Below are 6,000 nucleotides of genomic sequence, written 5' to 3'. Positions count from 1 at the left end.
GGAGTTGAATAGCAATGAGGTGCAAAAAAGCACAGTCAGTGATCATTAGGGCTTAAGTTATGTTTATGCGCGTTTCACCATTTTTAAGTATCAGATTAATGATCATTGCTGAGATTCTCTTACTAACACCCATAGTGGCGTAGGGAAACATTTGCAGGAAATAGTCTTAGATGACACAAAATATATCCGGATACTAACGTTAAATAAGTTGTAGTTCCTCTTATTAAATATATCAAGAAAAAAGCACACCAAGAATTCAGGCTTTTTTCTTGATACAAAAATATCCTTTCATCCATCAGCTAATTAACACATCTAGTTTGATTTAAAAAAAAAAAATGGCTCTGTTTAGCCAACAATTCTTGGTATTCAACTTTCTGGTGAATGCTGGTTCATATTTCATTGCTACACAACACCATCACAATCTGCAAGCGGTGAGAGACTGGGGGTTCCAGGCACGCAGGCTCGGTTTCCTTGGAATGAAGGTCAGCACAGACTATGGTGTCTTTAGGATTATATGGGCTTATTTGCACTTATAAACAATCTGGGGGGGGGGCTCACAACATTAACACCCCAACTGATCCTACATCTCCATTCGTCACAGCTTTGGATTCAGCACAGAACAAGCAGGTCTCTGTGTATCCAGCTTCCAGCCTGCTTCCAGCTCACCCCCCCCCCTCAACCTTTGGCTCTTCATCTCCTACCTAGCAGCTGGGTGAGGGGGGTGGAGGAAAATCCCACCCATTAGCCTGAAGGGCTTCACGCCTTAGCTGTAGCTCCGGCAACCTGGCTCCCTCTTCGGGGATGCTGATGAGGCTACTCAAGTGGCCAGGTAAACTCATTTTCTTACAAAGAAACTTGTCTGACCAAATCAGCAGCCACTTCTATTAGATTGTAACCACCACTAAGTACAGTCATACCTCATGTTACGTCCGCTTCATGTTCTTTCAGGTTACGTCCTGCGGCGACCCGGAAGTACCGGAAAGGGTTACTTCTGGGTTTCGCCACAGGTGCAGAATGACGTCACGTGCATGCACAGAAGCAGCGAATCGCAGCCCGTGCGTGCGCAGATGCTCCGCTCCGGGTTGCGCTCTTCATGTTGCGAATGGGCCTCTGGACCGGATCCCGTTCGCAACCAGAGGTACCACTGTGCAGGACGCCAAGAACTGGGAGGGCCTCAGGGCATCATCCTGACCGCACGTGCAGATCTTGAGCTGAGCCTGGGAAGCCAGTCTACTGCCAGTCTCTTGGAACGGCAACCCAAGCAGGTGGTGGGCTCAGCAGAAGACGGAAGTGGCGCTGAGCTCTGTCCAAAGTCAACAGCAGCAGAACAAAGAGGGATTTGCAGCAAGACTCTCCTCCTCTTCCTCCTCCTCCTCCTCGCTCACTGTTGTGTGACATCCTACGGAAGTTATGAGAGACTTGAAAGGAGGACTTGGGGTCCCTTGCAGACAACGCCTCTGTTTTGGCCTCCAGGAAAGAAAGGACTCCTGCCAAAATAAATCCCTCTGCAAATCTCCCCTTAACACCCATTTCCCCAAGGCACATCCTGGCAAGCAAGAGGCGTTTACTTTCCTGGTTCTGAGCCGAGACCTGACAGGGTCACCGTCGGCCACATCTGTTTTCCGTGTATTGGCTGTTTTTGTGCGTAAAACAAGGGCGGGGGGGGGGGCGGGTGTCTGATATTTACAATGAACAATGTCCCTGCGAGGGAGGGCAGCCAAACGCGCCCATGACTGAGTGGACAGAAGAACAGAGGAAGATGCCTTAGACTGAGTCAGATCTAGGTAAATATTGCCTATGCTGATTGGGTTTGGCTCTCCGGCGTGTCAGGCAGGAGTCTCTTCCAGCCCTACCAGGATATTTCAGAGGGGATTGAACCCGCAGCCTTTTGCATGCAAGGCAGATGCTAAGTTAGGGCCTTTCCCTAAACCAGGAAGCTTTACTTCCCTCCTGGGGTAGCGCTAGTAGCCCCACAGAAGAAAATGTATCTGTCGGTAAAGGAATCTATTTCTGTTGCTGTTCTCCCCTGAGCCAGTGTAATGGTCTTTGTGGAAAGGCCAGGTGTTGCAGAGTTGTCCCCCTTGAGCCCCAATAAGAATAAGGAGCAGGCAGAGCCCAGGAGGTGCCGGGGTGCCATGCTGTAGTGCCAGCATGTTGGGGTTCTCGAGTCCAGACGCCCTTTCATAGGAACATAAGCAGAGCCTTCTAGATCAGAGTTCGAGTTCGAGTGTCTTCAAACCCCATGACACCTTTGGTAAAGGCTGCTCTTTCCATTTTTAAGTTCAGAATAGAGTAATTGCTTTGGAAGATGATAGTTAGGCATCCGCACAACATGACCAATCCAATGACGTTGATGTTGAAGAATCTTTGCTTCAACACTAGTGATCTTTGCTTCTTCCAGTACACTGATCTTAGTTCGCCTGTTTTCCCAAGTGATGTGTAAAATTTTTTGGAGACACCGTTGATGGAATCTTTCAAGGAGTTGGAGATGGCATTTATAAGTGATCCATGTTTCACAAGAATACACTAAGGTTGGTAGTACAATAGCTTTGTAAACGAGCATTTTGGTTTCCCTGCAAATGTCCTGGTCCTCAAACACTCTGCACTTCAATTGGGGGAAAGCCGCACTCGCAGAGCTCCGGCGATGCTGGATTTGGGCATCAATGTTGGCCCTTGTGGAAAGATAACTGCCTAGGTAGGAGAAGGGCTGTCTGCTATGACCCCAAGGTCTCATTCCTGGTCCATCACTGCCCTTCAGACCCTATGAGTGTATATGTGAAAATCAGGGTGTTGTTTTTTTGCCCTGACAAATGATATTGCTGTTCTGGAATCTGGAAGCCCCTTCAAATAAACCTTTTCTCTGATTCTGGGCAAAGTTATTCTGCTATTCCAGGCAGGAGGAGGGAGGTGGCTGCCAATAATCTGCCAAGCAGTGGGAAGGCTGTGTCACTCCAAAACCAGCAGAAGACAGCTGTCGGTGACAGCCAAGACCCGTTACCCCCCCTGAAGCCGTAACAGGTCATGATCAGTCAAGGCCCACTGTGGAGAAGACAGACAACCCAAGGAAGGTCGGCAGCTACTCTTCGGAGCCTGAGGGGTCTCCCTGTGGGTGGGTGTCCATGTGTGTCAACATGCATCTGGCCGTTCCTTAATTCAGCATTCAGCGTGGGGCAAGGAAAGAGCCTTTCAGAGCCAGAGCTCAGCCTGGCTTCTGCATCCTTTGCAGGGATGAAGGCATTCTGTTTTGCTCACTTCACATTTGGCCAGCGCTGCCTGCTGGCTGATCTCACGGCCGAGGGGCCGGTCCACGGTGCTCCTGGAGAGGAAAACACGTCGGCAAGCCAGCGGCACATTCGCCTGGTTGTTCTACAAGGCAGGGACCAAAACAAGCTTGGCTGCCAGCGTCAGCCATGGCTGAAACCTTTTCCCTATAGATTTTTGTAGTGTGTGCATGGATGCTTTTGTTTTTGTGGATTTCGTAACTGCAGATGCTCTGATCTATTTTTTAAAAGGACTTTATTAAGTAGCCAAAGTGTTTCACAACAAATCAAAGAGTCAAGGAGTAACTTGCTGCTATAAATCCATACTACCTGATTGGAACATAAAGAGGTTAGATCTAAAGTCAGACTAGAAAATAAGATTCTTCTCACAATAACTGAGAGGGCGATCAGTACCAAAGAAAGTCAAATTTGGTGGGAACCTGATTTTTTTAACATATGCATGGATTAAGCAAGAGGCACATGATGCCTGAGCTGTTGGGGTAAGAAACTAGACAGCACACCCTGTGGGGCACAGGATGATTCGGTGGGGTGGTGGTGAGGTCCCCACACCCTCTGTGAGTGCCAGAGCCAATATCTGCTCCCAGCAATGCAAACACTATTCAGCCGGACACTGAGGCATATCTGTGCAAATGTCAATACTTTGCTCAGGTGGTACCAGACTGGTGGGAGGCTGGGAGCAGAAGCCGCCTTTGAATGTGATGCAGTCACAGTTGACACACGGGGACCGAAAGCTCTCTGTGGGACAAGTCACAGCAAGGGGTGGGGGCCGCAGCGCTGCTGGTCAAGCTTTTGCAAAGGTCAGCTCTCATTCTGAATTTATTGTTATTCACGCCAGGCACTCCTGTCTTCCACTGCCTCCCGCAGTTTGGTCAAACTCATGTTTGTAGCTTCGAGAACACTGTCCCACCATCTTGTCCTCTGTCGTCCCCTTCTCCTTGTGCCCTCCATCTTTCCCAACATCAGGGTCTTTTCCAGGGAGTCTTCTCTTCTCATGAGGTGGCCAAAGTCTTAGAGCCTCAGCTTCAGGATCTGTCCTTCCAGTGAGCACTCAGGGCTGATTTCCTTCAGAATGGAGAGGTTTGATCTTCTTGCAGTCCATGGGACTCTCAAGAGTCTCCTCCAGCACCAGAATTCAAAAGCATCCATTCTTCGGCGATCAGCCTTCTTTATGGTCCAGTTCTCACTTCCATACGTCACTACTGGGAAAACCATAGCTTTAAGTATACGGACCTTTGTTGGCAAGGTGATGTCTCTGCTTTTTAAGATGCTGTCTATGTTTGTCATCGCTTTCCCCTCAACTCCCTCAACTGTTCCTCATAAGGCGTAGTTCAAGACCCCACTGCAATAAGATTCCTCCCACTCCAGACTTCAGAATCAGCCCTAGAAATTTACCAAAGAGTCTGGCGGTTCCTGGGTGTGGGGTCTCTGCATGAGTCTGTGTTTCTGCTTTAATGTCCGCAGGGTGAACTGCAGGGGCGACAGGAAGGCAAACAGCATCTGCTGAGATGAAGAAGAATTATTGACTCAGCTTTTCTCAGAAGCGGCTGCTGATTCTTCAAGTCACATCACCCTCCAGTTTACTCCTTGGTTATCTAAGCAAACTGTTGTGTTTTTTTAAAAAATGTTTTTTATTAGGAATTTCGACAATTAACAATTCATCAAAAATACATCATCCTCATTTTCCCCCTCTCCCCGTTTTTCTACTCCCCCTCTCCTAAAAAGACAAACCCACCCCCCCCACCCCACACCCCAGACTTCCCTCAGCTCCTCTCTCTGGTTTCTCAGCACATATTATTCTCTGCATGTAATAAAGTTGTACAGATCCTCAATTGTCTAAGCAAACTGTCAAGTCAAACATGTTGACTTAGAAATAACTTGAGACAGTGAAGAAGAAACAAGAGATAAAGGCAACAGAGACTTTAAAAAAGACTGGGAACCATTTAGTATGTTATACTTACAGAAACATTGTAAAGGAGTGGACTCACTAGCAGGGTTTGAGTAAACACTTACAATTAACAAAACAAACATAGAAATTAAGGTGTAAAAATTGGAAAACAACAAGAGCAGAACACTATTCAATTTAAAGAATGCAATATTACGGTATAAGAAAATAAGCAGTAGATTATGTAAAGAACCAGAAGAGGAAGTTGAGGGAAGTCGTGGGCACTGATATGGGAATTGCATTTTTCTTTTTCTCTGAGAAAATGTCATTGTGATGAATATAAAACTGTAAAATTTAATAAAAACTTTTTTAAAAAAAGGAGACAGTCATGTGGCGAGGAAAGCAGGGGAAAGGTCCTTGGAGAGATCCAAGCCATGGAATTAAGCAGGGCAGAGAAAAAGTCCTTCTTCATCCACTGCATAGTTAAACTATGGAACTCCCTTCCACTTGAGGTAGTGATGGCTTTATAAATCCATGCAGTAGGAGAGGGCTTTCAACAGCTTCCAACCTCTGCTTAAAAACCTCCAAGAAAGGAGAGTCCCCCCCTCCCAAGGGAGACCACTCCACTTCTGAACAGCCCTTACTATCAAAAAGCTCTTCCTGGTGTTGTCAGAACCTTGTAACATGAAGCCATCGGTTTGAGTCCTGCCCTCCAGATCAGGAGAGAACAAGCTTGCTCCATCTTCCATGTGACAGCCCTTGGGATATTTGAAGGTGGCTCTCATATCTCCTCTCAGTCACCTCTTTTCCAGGCTAGACATAACCAGCTCCTTCAAC

Source organism: Podarcis bocagei (genome assembly GCF_964188305.1).
Source record: "Podarcis bocagei genome assembly, chromosome: 5".
Lineage (NCBI taxonomy): Eukaryota > Metazoa > Chordata > Lepidosauria > Squamata > Lacertidae > Podarcis > Podarcis bocagei.
This window is presented reverse-complemented; position numbering follows the sequence as displayed.